The sequence below is a fragment of the Rhodnius prolixus genome, unplaced genomic scaffold (assembly GCF_049639745.1).
Source record: "Rhodnius prolixus isolate KJV_2025 unplaced genomic scaffold, Rpr scaffold_10, whole genome shotgun sequence".
Classification (NCBI taxonomy): Eukaryota; Metazoa; Arthropoda; class Insecta; order Hemiptera; family Reduviidae; genus Rhodnius; species Rhodnius prolixus.
The window spans coordinates 24,687,897-24,712,225 of record NW_027411615.1 but is presented as its reverse complement, the minus strand read 5'-3'; the positions used below and the strand labels follow the sequence as shown (position 1 = coordinate 24,712,225).

Below are 24,329 nucleotides of genomic sequence, written 5' to 3'. Positions count from 1 at the left end.
TATAACGGTAACGAAGCACATTTCAGTCATACTTTTTTGCCAAGCTTTCGATTTGAGTGTCTAAATCATTTTCAGGGCAATGAAACTTATTTTTTCTGTAATTTGTTTTTGTAAAAAGTATGTTTCACAATCCTGAAAATGACAGTCCCTAGGTAGAAATTTCGGCCGAAAAATTTATAAACAATTATGAATGGAATGGACGATTATCATTTTTTTCCTTTTGGATTAATGAATTAGTCACTTAAAAAAAAATGAACAATACTAAAAATAATAATAATAATCGGGAAGGGATTACTTCACTGCTATACGAAGATCCTGGGTTCGAATCTAGCTGCTGGATCTTAGATTTTTCTCTTCCAAAGAGCTCTTTACAGGCTCACTCACTGGTCGGTAATATATGTACACAATATTCTCTGAACAGGATCCAGAGGCCGGCAGTGCCTTGTCAAAAGCTACGGGCGCCAATAACGTCACATGTTTACGTGCCTTAAATAAAAACACAAAATATTTATATTGAACGAGTAAATCTGTAAAGTACAGAATAGCTTGTACAAAACCTGAGTAGAAAAAGCTCCCAAATTTACGGAAAAAGTTTACGAATAAGTATAGCACAAAATTACCGCTCATGCAATTTACTTAAGCACTACAAACTTTAATAAAATTTACTTTAATAATATTTAATAAAATTTACAAAATAGAGAAATTGGAAGGCCTGTAAATTTAAATTAACTGACCTAGCAGCGCCGTATCAACCTTGGTCCTGTGACCCAAAGACCTCTTGCCCTTTCCTTTTAAAACCTAACGCCCTTCAGATTGGATCAGTCGATGAAAGAAAAAAAGAGAATAGTTAAAAGCTACCCCTTGCTTAACCCTTCAGTGGCATTGTGTTTTCAACCTTAGCAGGCGTTTGGAATACAACTAACTGTACTCTAGTTTTAAAACGTACGAGTTGTTTACTTTAAAATTCAAAAGGATTCACTTTTTTCTTCTTTTGATGCAATATCTGAACAGCTTTTTACTAAAACTAACATCAATAATTAAATTGGTTACTTAGAGTTGAATTTAAAAAATAAATAAATAAAAATAAATATTAAAAACATCTTTAAAGCTGTTTTTATAGTTGAGTCGTCACCTTTCGAACGGAGGGGATCATTTCAATTTCTAAAAACCGTTTCAATCAGATTAGAATTTATTTTTTAGAGAAATGCAATTTCTTCTTTCTAGTAGCTTCTTGCAGCTCATAGTCCGGGGATGATCAGTACTGTCTGTAACGCGAGATAGAAAAAACCGGCAGCGCACTGAAAAAGCTCCGGGCGCCAATGACCATAAATTAAAGCACCATAAATATGAAAAAAAAGAGAAAGAAAATAAAGTTGCAACGTAGAGATGGTTACTCTAGAGGGCATGTGGAAGACCTAAAAGTAGGGTGCACCCGCTACTCGCGCCACTAGACTTAAAATCAAACTATTCGTTAGAACAATTGAAATAGGAGGATTGATGTAAATAGTAGAAACATACTTGGAACTGAGGCGGCACTTCCTTGGAGGGCTCCCTTAGGTCAGATTGTTTTTATTACAATGTGCATGAGTCTTTCGTTATAATCTGCAAATGAGTAGAATGAAGCTTTTATATAACAGATGATCTCACACGGCAAAAATAATGATGGAAGGATCCTTTGTGAAAACTTGCTCTCTCACATAGCAGAATGGTGAAAGCAAGAGTCCAAACTTACCCTAAAGAGAAATAGGTTACTTAGGTTTGAAGGGAAGATCAGATAATAGGAAAAGAAGCTTCCACTGTCGCCCTAACTCGGCCAAAAGTTTGGACGTCTTGAGGACAATTCGCTATTCCAGCACAAAATACAATTATAGTTAATTAAATGGCAAGGGTCAAAACTCTTTTTTATGTAAAATATCAAGCTTACTTAACAAATGCATATTTACAAATCGTTGATGTCAGGCTTCACACAATAAACGAAAGAGTTCTCAGACATTGGTCATTCTACAGTTTTTTACCAACTTTTTTGATATTCACATAATTCTTACTGAATCGTCTATACATTCCGCCATCATTCTTAAGTATAAACCAGAGACATCAAGAGAACAGTTAGCCATCAGTAAACCATCTTTACTAGGTGACTGAAAAATTAATAATAAAAAGTAAACAAATTACAGCTAAATGAAATGGAAGTAAACATTTTAACAAAAAAACTTATATCCCTTGTACAAATAACGTTGTAAGGGACAACTAAGGGGAAAAAGAATGGAAAGTAACTTTAGTTGATAGAGAAGAACCCATCATGTTGAACTTCAATGGACAGAAAAGTGGCTGGCAGTGAGACAGTTCGGAGTAGCTAGCAGGATCTTAAGGAAGCATGACACTCTTATAACTTGAGGAGTTAAGAGTACACTGCTCTACTATTACAGGGCTATTTGTAAAGTTAATTAGCACTAGTTTGGGTCCCAGCACTTAATGACTGACACCCAATACATTTTGTCGCCAAAATTTGCATCAGTAAGGCAATTGTCACAACACACAATGCAAGAATACCTTGAATAGTAATTTAAAAAAAAAAAATTCTTCGACTTTATATCTTACAAAATTGAGCAATTACATTACGATAGAACTAGTTTTTATACCTTTTTTCTCCAACTAAAAACTATGTGACCAATTTCCTACGAGTAAAATTTTGAAATTGAGTTCTTACTGGACATACACATTCCTGAGGTCCTGCACTTTAATTCTGAAATTGATTTATTACAACTGCATGAACCAAAAGGTGTGCAGTAGCGAGTTGCTAAAACAAATTTACTAACACAATATATAATAAGAAAAATAAACCAAAACAAAAAATATGTACTGAAAAAATAAGGAAGTATTATTACTAAAAAATAAAATAAAATAAAAATAGTGAAGTTAAAGGTCTACCGTCGTAAAAGAACGTTAACGAACTATATTCTTTTCATTTGGCGTAATCTGAAATTGTACTGTAGTTTGATCAACGACACTAAATTGCAAACTACTGAGTTACATCCAGTAAAACATTTCTGCACTCTATAGCTCTACAAGACACTACTTCGACCATTTCCTGACTTACGACAGTCCAGTCTGGATCACAGCAAACTGACTAAAAGATTACACACCTTCCAAAATTTAGTGCTAAGTATTGCACTCTTAGGTACCCAAGAAACACCAGATTTACAAAGAATGTCAAGTACGTATAAGACATTCGCATGTACAGGACTAAAATAACAGACTTCTTATCCCTTCAAACACTATCAGCTGCACTTAACCATACAGGCAAGTCCATTTCTTTTTCGAGAAGATTGATACTTAGATTCTACCTTTTAAAAAAGTAAGTATAATGTTAAAAATAACAATAATAATAGTAATTTTTGAGTTGTATTTCGTGTATGAATAGTTGAAGTTGTCACGACATTTGCAGATTCTACTATCGATCTCAAGGTTATCGAACTCATTATTAAGAAAAAGAAATCTCCAACACGATATTAGTTTCTTCGCGAATATTCTGTCTAATATCTACTACGTTCCTATAAGGCTTACTAACCAAACGGTTGTTCCAAAAAAGACCTTAATTTTATAAGATTATTATAACTAATTTCAGCATTGAAATGCTGTTTTCTTTTAGAATAATCATTTTATTTGGGCGCACTACAATAATAATCAAAGCTCGAAGGTTCACTTACCACTTACTCTAAAGGCTCAGTATGTTGTTTTTCTCAGCTTTCTGCAAAAGCGTAGGTCCCAACTTCTGGGAGGTAACAACGAGAGTCTCTGATTTTCAAAAACACTAAGTGTGCAGTATAAAACTATCACTATGAACTGAAAAATAATTACTGGACAATTTTTCGCTGTACCATTCAGATTTCAGAATGTGTTACAGGGCGATTCCACCAAAAAGAGGAAGGAACGCAGGCAATCCAAAATATCTGTACCATTGAATAGTAAATAAATACAATTTACGAAAATGAAATAACCAAATAAAATGATTATCTGCACGTTAATGATTATGCTTACATTAATATAATATACGGCTGTCAAATTTAATTTAATTAATTATACTGTAATTGATATTAGCATCTACTAGTACGTCATTAGGATTATTAAATATGCAAACCCATAACCGAAACTTAGTATTATTTCATTCTCTGCGTCATAACGCTTTATAACAGAATCAAAAACAAATTTTGAAAGAATCAACTAAAGATACAAAATCTCAAAAAAATATCTAGTTTTAACGGCGAAAATACTGTAAAAATTTTACATTTTTATCTATTGTTTTGAGATTCCATGAGTTTTTTGTATTTTTTTTTTTTTTTTTTTACATTATTTTCACAACTGCAGTGCTTTCTGCAACGAGTGAATCTGATACAACATAATACATAGTACATACTTAGCATGAGGAGAGAATCTACTCATTGGTGAAATTCCCAAAGAAGGGACATAGAATTCCATGAGTAAGAAAAGTTTTTACCAGAGGTCATTAAGAATTAAAAGTCGGGCTTAAATCCGACTCACGAGGAATTTTACCGCAGAAGGTTTGAAGAAAACGCTTCGATTTCTCGATATCAAAGGTGTTTTATAACTTTTTAAAAAAAAAAAATATCACTAGAATTTTAAGAAAGAAGGTTATGCAAAATTACCACATTTAAGGCCTCATTACATAGAGGTTGGGCGGGTTTAGTATAACCTCTAATGTGCACCATCAGAGGCATCAGGTAATAACGAATTGAATGAAATGCTGCTCTATAAACGCCTGTTCTATCCTGAAAATGACAGAACACAATTTTAACAACAGATTTACTAATTATTGGACTAGGAAGTTCTAGCTTTGGTATTCAGAGTATCTTAGAGACAGAATGATTCAATGTGTTTTATAATAAAGTTGATGCTGACATTAAAATCCAAGCATTACCTTTTTTGTGAATTTTTTAAGTTTTTAATTTTGAATTGGAATAGTTTCTGAAGAACAGCAAAGTGGTAGCTGACAATCAAAACATCAAAACTAAAAACTTCACAGACTGTTTTTTAATGAAATCTAATAAATAAGATACTTTTTTATTAGATTTTTTGCCATTGGAACGGTTTTTCTTAAGACCAATGGCGTAATGTTTAATAATTTGCTCTGTATTTTCATTGTGTTTTCCTTAACAGATATAGAATAGGGATATCTATCATTGAAGAGTTTTTGCATGGGTCATGAGTCTCATCAACTTTTAAATCTTTGTTATTGTTACTTTTTTTTAAAAGATTCTAAATAGTATCCACTTTTTAGGGAAGAATTGAAGGTACCGTCTTTGCATGCTGCTCGTGTACTCATTCAGATCAAAAACTTATCCTGAAAATGTTTGTTCAGGCGAATTTTACTGAAAAGAGTTCTTTTGGGTTTCGAAGTAGAGACGCTTTCCTTATCACTTATTTGGGATAATTAAGATTTAGAATTAATGTGTTGCTAAAATTCTAAATTCAAGAAAATTTCTCAACCGAATTTTCACTTTTTTTTTAGATTTTCTCGGAAATGGCTTCTATTTTCTCTAAACTCCGCATACAGATTACATACCCAAGGATCCAGAACTTTTATATTAATAATTTTCTAGGTAACTTCTATTGAACATAATTTAAAAGACTTTTAAAATTATTCCTTTCACAGGAATTCCCTCTCTATATCGGAAGTAGAATTTTTGATATTTAATAAGACGTTTTCTGAAATAACAAAATAAATAGATATCACTTTAGAACTCTGTTTCTGTCATTTTCTTTTCATATTTGAAAAAAAAAACATGTAAACAAAAAAGGATTTAATCATCAGTATAAAAATGCCATAAATGAGGAGAGTACACGTTAAACATTTTATCTCCAGAGTAACAACGGCTAGCAATGGATTACGACACACTAGATTCTAGATAGTTTATACTTTATGACTCAAGGAAGGATACGTAGCGAGGAGTAAGGTTATTTTCCAGGAAGTAGTCGAGGAGTTATTCAGAATAAAGTGGTATGAGAAAGAATACACTCAGTCCTAAGACAACAAAATACCAAACTGTGATGATTCATCCTATTTTCATCTCATCCAATTCTGGGAACTATATTTTTCTCGATTTCATTAAGAAGGGAACTATGATGCATGTGTACGACAAAATTAACTACGTATTTACTACATAATTTTAATATACAGATTTCTCAAATTACCCTCTTGAACAAATAAAATGCCATCCGACCAATCGCCGGTATTTTCCAGTAAAAATACCTCTTCTAGTCAGATGTCACAATTCATTTTTATAAGCTTTTGTAAGATTGATTTTCGAGAATAGTTAAAGAATCAATTCTGAATCTTGTGGGATAAAAGTCGGAAAACGGTTCAGGAGATTTCGGGACGGGAGACACCTATTTCAACAACTTACATGTAAGAGAGAAGAAAGCGAGGTAAGTTAATGGCGTCAAAGTCTGGAGAACGATTAAATGAACACATCAAAAATAGTACCAGCATCGCGTAGTTTTTAATCAGCATTACAAAAAAGCTCAGCGTAAAAAAGAACAGTAGAAACCGATCTGGCTTAAAAAAAAACCAAACAAAACAAAAATCATAAAAATTGTACATAAATATTTATATAGCACTATTAAATAATATAAATCAAAGAAAAAAATAAGTGACAGATAAAGAGAAGACTGCTGGATATAAAAAAACAAAATGGAAAGACCTAACTTGAATATGACACATTGGCGCCATGCGGTGCGCGGTAGTTGTATGCCCTAATATTACTAAAATGCCACTTTAGGCTCTACTTGAATACCACAGCCACAACCTAAAATCACTTTTCTTGAAAAAGTTTCAGGTTAAGGGTGTAATTTGGAATTTATGGAACGGTTGAGAATACAAATGAGAAAAAAATCAATAATGCGGACTCTAGAACACAAATATTTTGTGAAAGTTTAAAGAATGTCTGTGAGAGCTATTTTGGGGGAAAACGCCAAAAGTTAAAACATTTTTGAAAACTTTTAGTTGTGATAAGCCAGAAGATGTTACATACTAACCTGTTGGAATTTTGAGCATGAAACTGCAGCAATTTGTGGCAGAGCACTTTCTAAAAAACACACAAATAACCATGCAAATCTAATAGGAACAACCTTCGCTCTTCTCAAAGACCTGGATTTTCCCCTCTAATCGAATATCATCTATGCTAGATGTAAAAGAGCCGAACATCTCATACTGCAAAATAAGGAATTCGCAATCCGAGTGGATACAAGAGGATGATTTACTTAGGATACCCTGCTCCAGACTTCATTTCACACTTCGAGGGGCAAATCTCCGGACTACTTTGCTTATTATTTGTCCTTCACCATTTGTGATGTACAAAGCACGACCCCGTCACAGATTCCTGGGGCAAATTGCCAATTTTTGAATGTAAGTGCATATCACTATTTTGTCTTTCTTTCAGATCAGATATTAGCCAAGAGAAGTAGAGTACTTGTACCTGTTACAGGGCCCAGCCGAGAACATGAGAAGGTCACTTATTCAGGTCGATTTCCAGTAATCCAGAGGCTTCTTTTTCGATACAGTACTGATACTAATTCTACGGCACTTCACCTTAGATTAGGCCAGATCTTGTATAAATTATCCGAGTGTTGGGGAAGTTAGGATTGCTGATCGTGTTTCTAAGTCGGGATATCTTGCTGGGACTCCAAGATTCTTGAATAAATGACTAGGCCCATTCTCCCTACGAAAGATTTTGTAAGCAACAAAGCTGAGAAAAATTATATTGATCTCGGCTGAGGATTTAGGATTCATTCAGTTAAAAGCTAGTAACTAAATTTGAATAATTATAGTAAATCAAAGTAATTTTAAATTTGAACGTTGACATAAACATACAAACTTCTCAGTAAAATACAACTCTCTTAGTTTAAATAAACATTGGACGGGTGTATTAATTAATTGAACTAGCTGCATGCAAACAGGTTCCTTCACTTAATTAATTTCTCTGAATCAATTACAACCTATTCATGACAATTTTATTTTATATATTAATAAATTGACTTTTTACCCTTTTCAAGGTCATGGCCTAGTTCTGCTTGCTCGCCAACAATCACCTCAATAATAATAATAATAATAATAATAATAACATATTTATTGCTTTCAAGTTATCACCATAGCAAGGGGTGAGCATAAGCTGATGACATTACAATCACCTCAATAATGCGCGCGAAAATTTAACTTTTTTTATTAATTAAGAAACATCTATTTGAGCATTTTTGTTTGACCGTGAGGGAGACCCTACAAATACCAAGCCCTTACGACCCATGTCCCTAAAGGAAAACAAGGCGAACCGAGCCTTGACCTGGAGTTGAACCACTTGAAATTCATGGCAGTCCGCCGCTCAAATCGAACAATAACCTCTAATCCGTTATATAAAAAAGTCTCTTTAAATAAAGTCTCTATAAGAAGTCCAATCGATAGAGACCAGGAATTGTCGGCGATAAACAAAAAAAATCAGGCTATCACAACACACTGAGCTCTTCCATAAAGATCAATGCTGTGATTCTGGAAACTATGCAATCATTTGTCAAGAAACACGCCATCAGTTAGATTCGGGACCAGTAAAGTGGAGAAAAGAACCTATTTTGGCAAACTTGTCAACCAACTCATTTTTAAAAGAATTCTAAAATACTGTTTTTAATTAGATAACTTACCTCCAATGTTGTGTAACAAAATATCACGAACCCCCATTAGAGAAGTCTCCAATAATTTAATAATTATTTTTAATATTGTAAGGGATTCCCAAAATATATCATTACCGAGTAAATATAAATATATCGAACTTAAACATTTCAGGCAGTACATACTTAAGTATCAGAGTTAAGCAATTACAGTTCGTAAATAAATAAGTAAGCGAAACTTACCTACTCTAAACAGAATTTATTTTCCTAGAAAAATAAGCTAGAAACAAAGTGTGGTAAAAAATAAGTTCAGGTTAACAGCAATGCGGACAAAAAACAACTTTTATGGGAGTTTTCTAGCTGAATGTGTAGCCCAGCTTTAACCGGAATAACTCTGAAAACTACCACTAGAGTGTACGCATAATAGAAACTATCAACAGAGCTATGATCTTGGGGTTTCTCTTTACTTAGATATCTGAGCAGGACTTTTAATTACTAATTGCTTTAAATTTTAATAATAATGTTTAAATTTTGCTAGCTTTTTGGATCAATAATAGCTCGTTTTCTCTCAACAATGTTTCCGATCTATGATTTAAGTCTACATCCCCTTAGCGTGTCAACATTAATGTTTTTTTAATAAGTTTTAGATTATCTTCAAATATCCTTTACTAGAAACGAAAAATAAAACCCAAAAATTGGTAACTAATTCATTACGCTTTGGTATCCGAAATGAGATTGGCAGTAAGGGAAATTTACTCCCTAACAGAAATTTCATTTTTCAAGACAGCCACTTTATAGAATTGAGGCCAAAAACTTAGTACAAGAAAATACAGCTGAAATAAGGAACAGGGGTCCACTTAAAAGGCAGAATGGTGTGGGCCGCTTTTTTAGCAATCTTGGTTTCTTAGTGTATTTTAGTTTAACTGTACATTATTCACAGAGACCTGCGTCAAGCAACCAAACAGAGATAGTATAGCATACCATTAAGGCGATGGATTGTAAAACTTTTGTTCTCTGCAAACCTAACTGCAGCTGTACAAAACACTTGAGTAAAGTTGATATGTTTGGCAAAGTTGGTAGGAAGGATTAAACATTAAACAGGTCACTCCACAAAAAGATAAAAACCATTTCAGGTATAAAAGCGAACTTTGTTTGCAAGCAGCCTCCCCATACTCGTACCAGTTATTAAACATTTTTTATTTGAATTCCTACCAACTTAATAAAAATCCATTGCCATGCCGCTTTTTCTCAAAAGCTTATCAAGAGAGAAAAAGACATATCTTTCAGAAATTTAATTTATTTTCTGCTTTAACTTACAGCAGATAAAGAAAGGCTTCCAACAAGTTTTTCTAAACATTTTAGACAACCTTAAGATTTGAAATGTAGCTTAAAGTGGAAATTATAACCTTACTTTCTGTCACGTAATAATTAGTACAATACTACACTAATTAAATACTAATGTCTTTTAATACCAGTTAATTAAATCAAAGATCAAAACCGGGAATCGAATCTACTATCCACAATACATCTTGACTTTGCGGGTCTCGAACTCAAAAATTGACTCTGGTTGAAGCTGGTGCACCACCAATTAGAGAAGGTGTAACTAAGAGCTGACTTGACATTTCAACTAGTTTAACAGTTCATTATAAAGTAAACCTATTCTGACAAGGGTAATGAGAAGTATCATCAACAGGCTACGTTTAGCATTATTCTAACACTGAAATCCTATAAAAAGAGAAATTACTTTTAAACGTAAACTTTTGTATAATTAGAAAACTTTTATTTTTTAATAAGCAACATTAATATGTAAAGTGACACTTTCTTGCTAATTTATTTCGTAAGAGTTCACCTTTCTTCTAAAAATTCAACAATTCATAATTGAAGCACTCCGATTCTATTAATAGTGGGATTCTTTTTTGTGGTGAGGGGAAAAATCCTAAGTTATTATTTTAAGCACTTTTCAGCTCTACGATAGAGTAGTGGATTCTTAAAATTGTTGACAATTCGAAAACAGAATTAATGAAAATAAGCATGATAGAAGTAGATCAACGATATACGAGTACATTATCCGATGTTCTTAAAGATGCTACAAAGAAGTAGATAACCTGACGAATCACAAAAGCACGCGACTAAGCTCTTTGCCCGAGTACAAAGGCATATAAGGCAACTATAAAGCAGCTAAGTAGACAAAAAGGAGACTTCGCAGATACTCTACGGCCCTGAGAAGTTTTTTCCGGCCTCCTGCATAAAACTATCAGCTGGGCCGTGTAAAAATGGTACAGTTAACACACTCTTTTCTGGAGGAGTTTGAAGGAAGATAGATTCTTTTGGAAGATTATTGCCTTAGTTACCAAGAGCTCTGAGGAAACGTCTACAAAAACTACAATGAATCATTAAACAGGAAATACACTAGGAGATCATACTGTTAAATCTACTTGGAAAAGGTCTTTTACATTCGCAAGCGTTCCTAAACTTTGGCTTTTACAACTTGGAGTCGACCTGGAATTTGGAGTTATCGCTCACCTTTTTTCCAGTCGACCTTGAATAATGAAGGGGTAAGTGATTTTATTTTGTTTTGTGAAGCTCCAATAGGCCTACTTGTAGAACTGCCCTTCTCTACAGAGTCTTGAATTTAGATTCAATACTACTAATCCAATTTAACTTTCCTATCCACCATTATAGTCCTCTGCAATTAGACGAAAGATTAACATTGCGACAAATTTGTAGCTGGATAAAGATGGATATTATCTTCTACCAAAAAAAAAAAAGCTAAGATAAGCAGGCATACCCTCTATGCAAAACATTAATCTCAGAGAAAACATTCAAAGCAATACAGCTGTCATGTACAAATTTAAATAAATAAATAAAATGTTTCACCGAAGAGAAATATTGTGATGCAAAAAAAATACACAATCGCAAGAGAAATTTTGTTAGACTGAGTGCGTGGGTTTGGCTGTGCTGACGCCACTCATCGTTTGTAGGTCAGACGTTCAGCTCGAATTCCCATTCCTACTTTCAACAAAAGTAGTATATATCAGGAGCACCCTCCCGCGGCCAGCCAATACAGTTACAGTTCCTTTAGACCCAATACCAATATTCAATCTCGATGACACTTCATTATCCCGGTTCACCTCTACTGAATACAGAATACACCAACCCACTTCATTGTGGCCGTAATATTTTTGTGAAATAATTCATGCATCTGTCGGAAGAGAGGTTTTTGATTTTTTAATAAATGTCATTCACTTGTATATTAATTCAAGAAGGTAAAAAAAAGAGAAAATTAACGTCTACGACTACCGTCATAAACACATGAAATTAATACCTCTTCAAGGGATTACCTTTGTTTCAGACATTGGAGTATGTATTAAATTTAAATTGTTCATTCGTCTGTATTACTATCGCTTATTATTATCAGATTTAATTTGGAAACTAAAACGTTGATTAGCAGTCCGTGATAATTTGAAATTAATTAGGTACTTATTGAATATAATATCGTACAACAGAACAGGAACATGAACCACCCTTCAACTGTGTCTTTCAAATTTCCACAAACGAATTACAATTTTGGAAAGGGGTAGTGGACCAACTGGTTCAAATGCACTTCAACTCTAACGACTGTTATAGCTCCTGCGGTTAGCCAGCGTTAACCTGTGGCAACCTCAACCTATGGTCCAATAATGCACAAAAATCCGGCTACAAAATCGCTTGAGAAGCACCTTCGACAGTTTATCTGGTTGAGGTTGTCCGCCTTTGTTATGGCAAAGACACAGAACGAGAGCACTTTTCAGACAGGGAAAAGCAGCCTTTGATCTCTATTGGCCAGATTTAGAACACGCGCAATTTATTCTAGGCTAGCTCTGCCCAATCAGCAAGTCTGCTATTAAGTTTTATGATTGACCGGTGTAAATTAAGCCTCATTTCTAACATAATGTTGGGCCTGAAATTCGCAGTTTACTTAGGATTTAAAGGCTTGCGTGTTCCCAACAATTAAATATGTTTGATCTGAGTCCTAAAAAAGTAGTTTGTAAAAATCTGTCTGCCTTAGGAGGTTAGCAAGACTCTAAAACGGAAAATAGCGAAGAGTTCCAATTTCATAGTCCATCCATGCTAATACAGAACATAGTAATTAGGAAGTATCAGAATTACCAATTTAATGATTTATTTTAAACTTAATATGGTCATTGTACTCATGTAGAACTACATATAGTATATTTTCTCAGGAAGATGCTTCTTAAGGTTGTTCTGGGAACCAGTGGCTTCCCCTAAGAGTTCAATGAGAGTTATATAAGGTCACATTACTTCTAAAATATTCATGGGAATTTAAATTTAAATGTTTTATGGTTAACTTAGGGGAGATGATTCCATTTAAAAGTATTATTTTGTGAATGTTCCTGGTTTCCAGCATTATTATATTTTCAATTGTTTCATTAATTATATGTTACTTCTATTTTAATTTAATATTAATTTTTATTTTGCTTTTTTCCTGTGGGAAAATATAGCGTCTATTGCATCATCTTCAAATACACATTCTTTTCGGCAGAAAATATTTGTTTGTTATAAATAAAGGTACTGGAACACTAAGGAACCTATGTGTAGGATTCCACCTCTAAATGTGTATTAAAGGAAAACATTAATCGATTACTGAAGACACTGTAAAGCGTGCAGAATTGTGTAAGAAATGAGAACTTATCAGGGGGTGAAATTGAGTGTAGGCAGATAAGAGTACGAACTTGGAGAATAAGGAGAGGTGGAACTCTATTCTAGATGGTTGAGTTCACTTCTTTGTGGTGCAGTGTGCAGGGACGAGTATCGATGGAATCAGCTGATTTACGATGTGGGTGGAGACAGTTGTCTCGGTATTGCCACCCCAATCTCCTAGATAATATAACTGCTCTCACAGAAAGGGGATGTGAACATTTTTTCTTGTTTATCCTTGGCCTACTATCAAACTTTCTGAATTTTCTCCGGTTGAAATTAATTAATAAAACTAAGAGGTTGTGGATTTAAGTAAATAACTTTGTAAAAGTTAAAAAACTTTGTTCAAAAATTAATAAATACAGTCCCTTTACAAAAACTACAATAGTTCGCCCCAAAAACAAAAAAAAAATACAATTTTTGTTTCATTTAAGGGCAGTGCGGTCCACATATAAAAAAATAAAAAAATATCCCTAAGTTGAAGGTTAACTCAAAAGTCATCGGATACTGATGATTTTGAGTCCCGTGAAGTGCTTCAAATACATTTTTAAAATTTCCTTAATTCCAAAGTATCAAGTGGTTAAGCATCAAACTATCAGATGTTACTTTGTGTTGTGGAAACAATGTAGAAGCTAAGCCATTTCCAGGACAGTAAAGCTCTTGCAGGGCAATCAATTGAAATGTGGCCTCAAACGAAAGTGAAGGAAAAGAGTACTTGGTTTTTTATTGTTTGGGTCCCTTAGAGATGAGACCGTAAAAAACGGATTTACTGTTTTATTATACAGATTTATTTTTATCAACTTACTTTTAAAGAAAAACAAAATTTTCTGTAAATTAATCTAAATTATAAGCCAAGGATAGACATTGAAAATTTCAGTCTGAAATGTAGTAATAAGAGTATTGATGGGCGTATTTTTTTTCTTATTCTTCTTCTAATTATAACTTTACTTTATTTATTTATTAGCTATGTTTGTATAACGTTTGTACTTTGCCTATATTTGTTTGTCAATATGCATTTCTTATTCAGTGTGTCAGAGCGGTTAAAGTAAAAAGGAGTCAAATCAGACTTTTAGTTTTACTAACACGTGTGAAGAGACAGCAAGGGAACGTAGTCTGCCTCTCTTAGAAACTTTCCATAGTTCACACATTGGATGAGGGCACAATGACCTTCACTTTTTTTCTCTAAAGAGTATGGGAGAAAAGCAGTTACTGGCTGGTATTTTTTCGGCCATATTACCAGAATGTTTTAGCAACCTGAAAAAAAGAATTGCAGGTAGAAAGGCCTCACCACGGCCTAGTTCTATTGCAACTTCATGGATTTAAATGTCAAGCCTATACATAAATCAAGAGTAAACTTGCGAAATGTAATGCAACTAGTTGTCTCTTGCACATCAACTCTTCGAAGAGAAAAATGCAGCAAATAGGACAGAAAGCTAGCAGAACAGGCCAGGAAGTGAAATTATTCAAGCAATGTGAAGTGTCCAACTAACAAGAAAAAGATTCTGATATTAGTAATAGATCATGAATCTTCGCTCAATGTGTTAAGTATAGAGCCTCCAATACTATGAAGGTATTAAGACTTTGCTGGAAATTTTCCCCTTCCTAAGTTTAGCCCTACATCAACAGGAATAAGCACAAAGAGAGAAGAATTTTTGTTTACGAACAATAAAGCTGTTTTGAGCATATTTCAGAAGGAAGTGGTCTCGAATCAAAATAGTTATTTAAATAGTTACGCTAAAACCAAGAAGGAAATATTAAAAACAATGTAGCTGAGGCGTCACAGGATCCTCTCAGTAACATACAAAGAGGGATCAGTGTGAACTCGTTCTTTACTCTTAGCAAACTTCTTCAGAACAAAACCCTTGCGATTAAAGAAAAAAGGAAAAATAAAACAAACTATTTTTCAAATTGTAGTACCGCAATTTTTAGGAACAAAAAAAAAAACATGATAACGAATTGAAAACTTAACTTTAAACTTAAAAAATCAAATAAATCAGATTTACCTGTTTGTGTGTAGTGGACTTCTTTTATCGAAGCAGCTGAAAAAAAAAAATAGATCGAATTAATAACTTCAAATAATAAAAATTTCAACTTAAAGCTGTCTGAGAAATTCTTAGGTAAAGTAAAGTAATGCTTGCTTTTTCAGATAGGCTTTACGGCCAACTACCAAATTAGGTGTAGTGGACGGAGACGACTAGCAACCGTACTTTACAATGAATTCTTTTATTAATCACAAAGAAAATTTAATCAACTATTAAAGTGAAACCCTTACATACATAAAAAAAATTATTATTTTCCTGTTTATTCATCGTAATATATAATAGTTTAATTCTACCAGCAAGAAGAACAATGTAATATTCATTGTTTGCTTTGCAGGGTAAGATAGATCGTTGTTTGAGAGATAACAGAACGATACATATCAAGTATGAACCGTATTAAGTGATACGTAAAATCAAATATAAATTAATTAAATTAAGACAAAGCAAATAATTCTGGCCAGAGATAGTAGCAGGGCAAACGGAAAGAGCATCTCACAAAATAGAGATCAGAGGTGAAACTTTTTTTAAACATCTACAGTTTCGGGTAGATGAGTTGAAGAATACGCTAGAAGTTCTGGGCGTTGCCCAAGATGCCTTGGTTGTCTATGAAATGTTGTTGGCTAACGTATCGTAAAATATTCAAAACTTAATCTAATTGTTTTCTTCATACATCTTTTTAAAACAGACGTGTTGGGTGTACTTCGTTAAAATAGATCGACTGGATCAAGCAAGATAAGGCTGTCATAACACTCTTCGTTCAGGACTGTCTCATCACCAAAGGAAATTCATCCAAACTAGGTAAAGGTATATAAAACGTATACTCTGAATTGAAACAGTCAAGACTTGACAGATATTGTAGTTATCTTCGAGTTGGTAACCTTTTCTTTTACTAATAACTATGAGTATTCAGCGAGAGTCGTTTTTATTCTTCACTAATCTGAAAAGGCTCCCAAACGGCAAATTGCAACTAAACAAACCATCGAAATACATTAAATTCCTTTACTAAGACTAACAAAATTTTTTTTTAATAAATCTATTTTTTCTCCCACATTTTTTTACATGCTATATAAGATTAAAAGGGCATAGAATGTTACATTTTACATAAAACCACAACATTTGTTATTATGTTGTAGCACGATTTCAAAAGAAAATGAAAACTGTTAATATCTAGAACTATTTTATCTAATGGTGATAACGTGAAGGTGTTCTAACAAAACAATTTAAATAGCAATTCTATTTCTACTTAAGATAATGCATGGTGTTAAGAGCACATTTTAACCACCTAAACATCTATATATTTCTATTGTAAATTGCTTTCATTGATTCCGATATTAATAGTATTAATAACTGTAACTTGCTATTTGTTAAGATATGAAAGACTAATATTTACATAAAAATTTATACACTGTACATGTAACACCTTTTCATAAAAAAAAAGAAAGAAAGGAATTAAATATGTTTTTGCTCTTAGTCAAAGGGGATGGTGACATTTTGTTAGGAAATGCTAGTGCAGATATCTAAACATCTAGATCCAGCGATAAAATAAAATAATTGAGGTTAGGGATTGCCATGGAACAGCGTGCGCCGCGGATCGCATGTCTAGAAAATAGGCCAGTATATCGATTTTACAATAGCGCAACTAGCTGGCTCACTCAATTTGTTATTCCTTTTTACTTACTATTACTTTCATGTAAGAAAAAAGTATTTGGATCAATCGATTATTGGAACTGAGGTTATTGGCGACCGGAGCTTTCTTCAGTGCATTGCCGGCCACCTGATAGTGTTTTTTCGTTACTAATAACACTAATCCATCATCGGACAGTGGTGAGCTATAAGGAGCTCCAAGTAAGAGAAAAATCTAAGGGATTCGAACCCGGAATCTCCTCGTCGGAATCCGGTAACTCTAAGCACTGAGCTAATAACTACCCTACTTCACTCACTACTGATAGCAGAAGTCAACTAGAAGGACGCTTAATGCCACGCTTACTGTCGTATTTCATGCACAGATGCAAATTTAATTATTACACATTTTTCATCACATACCTTTACAACAAGCGACTGAACTAAAGAATAGTAGCCTGGAGGTGTGGCCTGTTCATTTTCAGTGTACGCGCAGTACAATACAGTTACTGTTTACTTTTTAATGTAGTTCCTGCCAATGTTCCATGCTTTTTTTTGGTATACATATTTTTTTTAATCTCATTATTTTGAGCACGCACGCGCAGTTATAGTGGGCGAAACCCCACTTGAAATAAAATTATCAATATCGCAGGAGTTTTGATTAGCTGTTGCAATGTCAACCGACAAATTTAAATATAGAATAATCCCAATAATTAATATTTTATACTGCTTCATATTTAAATTTGTCGGGTTTCATGGTAACAGCGAATCAAAATCACTTCGATATTAGGAGGGTATCTAATCTTGACTTTTACCCAGCAAGCCATCATCGAACTCCTAGGTGAGCACTATACACACCATCATCTGACCTACTAGTATCGCATTTATTGGCAGCACATTGGTTTTCCTGATTTGAACCAAAAACAGGGGTAGCGTACTTTTTTTAGACCTACTTTTATCATCACTGCAGAAAAAGTATACCTGTTCATAGCCTTCTTGTATTCATTATAGAGCTTTTAACATATTATCACCTTATCCTAGACTTTTCAGACTTTCTTAACGTATTTCTTCTTCTAGCAACCGGCATGCCTTCTGAACTACTTAATGGATTTTTGAAGGCAGGTCCATTACCTCGGGACAAAAAGCTTTACTACTCAATGGCTGTAGACCGCAAGTTTCGTGGTTTATTCATTAAAGCATTCCTCTCTTCTAATTGACAACATTTAGGTACTTCTATTACTAAAAATGTAACAAAAGTAGTAAATTAGTGACGGAAACACTGTTATAGTTAACTGGAATTCAAACGTGTGAACATAAGCCAACCTGTAAGAGTAGAACCAAGGAAGTGAGAATCTCCATGGCGGCTTGCAAACCAAGCACCAAGTAAAGTAGTAAGCGTACTCGAGATAGCTAGATCAGCTGACCAACTTATTCTGGCGCTAAATATATTTGAATTCAATTCAAAATTTATTTATTTATATTAAGTACAAGCTGCCATTAGTGCAATAAGTAAATTTGCTCAAAAAGTAATATGTTTTTAACCAGGTTGAGAAAAGGTGGCTATCACCTCTTCCCTGGGTTAGTTACTCCCCTTCCTCTTATAAAAGACCTCTTGGCCAAATGACCTGGAGGGTTCCCAGAGATATTCAGACAGGAAATGTTAGTGATGTTTGATATGTGTGGCTCGTTTATTGTGAAATCTTCGCAAATTTCTAAGCAGAGTTTAAAAAACATATATTTCGGGAGATGTAAGTGTGTGTTAAAGGCAATCGGATAGATTAAACTTTTAAGAGTAAACGTTACTGTCTATAATTCGTTTCATTAATATTTATCTTCCAGAGTATGAAATTTTCTTGAATAAGGTTTAAATAATTGTGAGGACTATTTTACAGTATCGTCAGCGAAAGTGGCCTGCAATTAGATGGCGTGATAGGTTTGTCCAATTGGATACAGAGTCGGTCTTAGTAAGCTTTCCTCCGGTAGTCATGGCTTGATGGGGAGGATGCAGAATATTGTGATTTAGATTCGGAGAAGGATGAGAACTCGATAATAACTGTCAGGCAGAATTTTCTCCAGAGGAGCCCGGAATGCTAACCTCTGTTAAAAGGCAGTTTAAATCCAAGAATACTCATTCAAAATTTAACGTGTACATTATATTTTACATGTTAATGTTTAGATGTAAGTATGTACTTGTTTATAATAAATAAAGTCGATCGTGTGTAAAAAAGAGGTTTTTACATATTGATCTTGTATGTCTGTCTACAGAAAAATCCGTTCTGAACATAAGCGCCAACTGAAAATGAATTATTTCTGCTCAGCAATTTTGGTTAGCTAATTCATTCTGATATATTCATTAGTTAGAATCATAAACTTTGCACTTGAGAGAAGTACTCAACTTCTCTTGAATAACGGTTCAATAAAATTTCCTGCAAAAGGTTTATAAAAAAGTGATGTAACTATTTGAGTAGGTAGGCACAAAGTTATAAGAAAACTTTTACGATCCATTAATCTCTATAAAATGTAATTCGGTTCAGTAGTGTTTCTTTCGGTCAACCAATATGCTTCAAATTTGTAAATATTGCACGATACACTGCAATAGCTCATAACAAGAAAATGTTTCAAATAAATGTTTTGGATCAACATGTCTTTCTTCTTTAAGACGTTTGATTTCCTGTAGAGAGTGCTACCACTCGGTAGTTTCTCTCCTCCTTTATTTCACGCACCAGTTCATCATATGTACTTCTTATTTACTCGTTGAACATATTTATACAGATTGTAAATTACTAAATAAATTTAAAAGGAATAAAAGAGGTTTATTTCTTTAACCTTTTCTTTTACATCATCATTCATTCTATTTTGACTATATAGTCTACAAACATGGGCTGTATTCGCAGAAGGATGGCTACAGAAGCTTAAGATTCGGCCTTCGACACTCCCAAACATATCAAATGATTATGTAAAGTAGATTGCGATCTATTGTGATTTACAAACAGGCATTCAGCAGGTTGAAACTTAAAAGGAAAGAAAAGGTTACACTTTTGGCAAATAAATACTAAATGAAACGGAACTGGAGGCACGAAAATCCTAACAAAGAAAATTCCCCTAAGAGGTAGATCCATTAAGTTCCCTTAAGAGACTCAAACTCATGAATTAAGAAGCAATGTACAAATAAAAGGTCCCTTTAACGGGCAAAATATGATTTAGTATTTGATGTTTCAAGTGAACAGAAGCACGTGATACCCAACCTAATCTTCTTGGACTGCAGAAAAATCTCTTAATAGAACAATCATTCGGACAAAAATGAAACTATCTTATCAGTAATCCTTTCAGCTTCCTTAAAAAAAAATAGTGACATATTGGTCATATGTCGATACATTAAGTATTCTGAACAGGTAATGACCCAAATTTTTTCGATCTCAACTTCTCTAAAACCTCCGAACAAATATTTGTGTAGTATTCAGTATTTTTGAGATATATTATATAACAAGTAAACAGCACTTTAGAATGTGCTGTACTTTCCCTGGCAACAATCTATCATATTTATTTTTATTGAAAATGTAATCAATCATATTTGGGAATTAATTTTTGTTTTGTTTGTTTGTTTTTTTTGAAAAGAAAAGAAAAATTATTCTCGCATTAAAATTTCACTTTGTTAAATCACTTAAAGATTCAGAATATTCCATCGACTGAGAATATTTTTTTAATTGACTAGTCAATAATAAAATGCTCCTAATCTGGATCAGAAGTATAGTAGCATTCATTTAATTAATAAATTCCATACGAATTCTCCTTAGAAAAATCTTAATGACTCCATTTATTTCTAAATATTGGCATGTCTTTTTTTTTTTTTATATATCCTTTTACTTAAAAGTTAATTTCATCAATTTACTCCTAAAAAGGTAGTTTTCTCTCATCTGAAGTCATGTTGAAGGCTTCATTCAAGGCTCTTTTTACGAAATTCTTGTTTATAGTAATCATCGTAATTTAAGGATGAAAAAAAGTTTAAAATCTATTTAAGTAATATTTTCTTTACCATCCATCGGATAAAATATAAACCTGCTTATTTAGTCATAGTTCCCATCCATCTATCAAGATTCACGTAGAGTTTGGAAGCTCATAATTTAATATAAGTATTTTTGCACCCTTTACGAATAAATATTTATAAAGCGAAAGTTTATTTTTTAATTCCATCACCGAACAATGAGCTGGAAGACGCACCTTTGGGGAAAAAGTATACATACCAAAGTACACTTTCCGTTATGTTGAAGAAACTCTTATATTGCCTAGTATTTAACGAATTCACTTAGTTGTAATCTGTCGTTTTATTTCTTTTCTTATTCTTTAGATTTTAAACGGTAAATTTGTAAGGTGCAAGAGATACCGCTATTGATGATAGAAGAGTGGAACGTAGCACCCAAAATATATTTTATTTCTGTTTTTACAATTTTTCCAATGAAGAGTCTAGAAATAAATCTGATACATAAATGTGGAGAATGTTATCAAGGTTTCTAATGAGATCCTCGCACTGCAATGTATTTGATTGTGAGTCAAAGATGAAAAGCGGAGTACTTTAGAGAAACGAAGAGAGAACTAAAAATATTCTTATATTCTATCCCATTCTATCTTCTTACTATAAGAAAAACATTCAGTTTAGAGAAATTGAGCAAGTAATTGAACATTTTTCGAAAAAAAAAACAAGTTTCAGTCGTTTCCTTTTACTTAATGCTTTAAATTTTATAAAAAATGCAGAATTGCAATAAAAGAACTTACAAAAACTTACTATAGAATGCGGTAGATAATGGGTCACAAATATTGAATAATTTTTATTCTATTCGCGATCTAGTCAAATTTTCGATTCTGAGTTTTCGTGGGAAATATCTGTTTTGAGTTCTTCAGTGGGAAAGTTTTTTTTTTTAAAAAAAAAAGAAAAATGAACTGTGAGAGTTGGGTGCCAAATCATCTCATAAAACTGAAAATCGCACAAAGCTAAAAATTTATCTTTGATTTTATCCTTCATAGCACGCATGTTTATTGTACTTCTACAAGTTTTCGGGCTTACATATTAGAGGTAGATTAATCAGTCAAGTGTCTAAATTTCGACTTCATTTATGTTTCCATCTCGCATTAAACTTGCTGATTGACTCTGCCAGATATTATCCAACACTGCGCACTTAACCACTTTTCAACTGAAAATTTACATATTCCACGTGGACATGACTGTACTTTAGCGATCTGAATCTCTCAACCGCTTTACAGAATGGATTTGTATGCAATCTTTAAAAGTGTATGTACAATTCTTTGACATACAAAAATATTATTTGAATTTGACATGAAAAAGAGAGTGAAAGTAAAGTAATTCTGTTACCATGATAAATAAAGTTCTTATCCTGTGAACTGAAATTTATGTATTAACTATTTAGTGTAACAATTCAGTGAACCTGGGAGATATAACTGAATTAGAAGATATTTATCTGATACAAAAATAAATTAAATTAAATTAAAACAATAAAATTAGTCAGCACATTGAATTTTCTGTTGTAAAGAGATAAAAATAAACACTCTTTAGTTATCATTCAGTATCAAAATGCAGAAATTCACTATAGCGACTTCTGGATTTATTGATTTGATCCGGCTGCCAACACTAGTTACTTTAATCGCAGTTGAAATTGTCATGAACTCAATATCCCAGCTAATTAAATTAATTTTTTTTTTAAATGTCTGTTAGTTTACTAAGAACATGTCCAGATATCGCCGCAGACAATAATTTGAAAGTGCGACCCGCAAATAATCAGACTAATTTATAAGAATGCTAGGATTATCTACATAATAAAGAAGCACAAATACATGGCAATTTTTCTCACCGAGGCTAAAGTTTTCATCCACAATGAGTCTGTTCTCTTAATAGTTGTTGAGCTTATGTGAATACATTTAATTTCAACCTGCCAAATGAACCTGGGGAATTTCTCGATAGTTTAAACAATATTTTGAGTATTTTAGAAGAGCCCACTCACAAATGTCGACATATTTGAATTCCTACATTTCATAGGAGTAAAAAAAGACCCACTAACTACGGACTTAAATTTGTTTATTCATCAAGGAGTCAGACTTCATTTTAAGGAAAATAACCAGAAAACTTCAAAGATATGGCAGCTGCAGGAATTTACCGGTTGATGCAAATGTGGTTCCTAAATAACTAAAGGGGTTCAAAAAGTGAATTTTCAAGTAGGCGGCATCTGAAGAATGGCAGTTTTACTTGTGTTGATTTCAAAAAAGTTTAATATGTTTTAAGCAGAATGATTTCAAATAGTAGGTTTCTCGAAGAGTAAGCTGCGATCGCAATATAAGCAGCATATAGTAACTGCTGGAATTCTTTTTTTTTTTTTTTTTTATTCAGTTTTTACCCAAAAGGTGTACTGCTGGAATTCACTACAGTTCAAATTGATTTTAAACGAGTAATAAACTAATCCTTGTCATTTAGGATCTGTAATCTGTGTTGTTCAGTTCTAGTCGCTTCTGTTTTGTGTAGGAGTATCGGTTCTAGCTATTAGGATATTCATGGAACAGTGAATCAATAAAATGAACCATTTTTTTTTTCAATTTAAGATCACTCAACGATGAAGTATTTACGAAATTTAAGGTGTGTGTAATTATCTTAATAAGTTCTCTAATACGATATAATGCTTCTAAGTTGGCCAACTTCTATGAAAATATATTCTGAGGAACGCCGACTTTTGCGTCTCATCTTTACCCGAGCAAAACATTTTTACCCATAATGGCGAACACAATAAACATAATTTCCTGATTAAGAAATAATAAGGATCCTGCTGGATTCCAAAGAGGGATTACAGGTTCGAATCCAGCAGCTGGCCCATTAGATTTACTGTTCCTAGGAACTTCTTATTTCTTACAACTCACTGCCTGGAGGCCGGCAGGGCACTGGAAAAAGCTCAAGGCACCAATAACCTCGGATGTTGTCGTGCCTCTAATTGCATTATGTCATACTTTCAAGTATTTAAAAACCCCGCGGGAAAAATGGCCATAGAAATTTTTTTTTTTAGCCTTGGAGAGACAAATCTGCATGGCATGATTAAATCCAGAACTAGTGTAAAACGAGTTAAGCAAAGTCTTTCTGTGTTAATACGTAACATACGATACGGAGTGTTCAAAGAATCGTAAATTTTCTACAAAGCTTTCTCGTAAAACTTACCTAATATTTATTTGTGCTACTTTCCTTGCTGGCCCGCGAAATACTTTGTCAAAAAATTAATTAATAAAAGCAGCACTGGTGGCAGCACCATG

The 24,329-nt window shown here is 33.3% G+C and overlaps 1 protein-coding gene across 14 annotated transcripts in view; it reads right to left on the bottom strand.

Annotated features, from left to right (window-relative positions):
• Window positions 1-24,329, bottom strand: part of para (sodium voltage-gated channel paralytic) — a 156,233-nt gene that overhangs the window by 94,646 nt on the left and 37,258 nt on the right. For all 14 annotated transcript variants that reach the window (XM_074133147.1, XM_074133156.1, XM_074133154.1 and 11 more), the window contains exon 2: window positions 15,375-15,410. The gene's annotated coding sequence lies outside the window, so the exon portion shown is untranslated. The remainder of the gene's footprint in view (window positions 1-15,374; window positions 15,411-24,329) is intronic.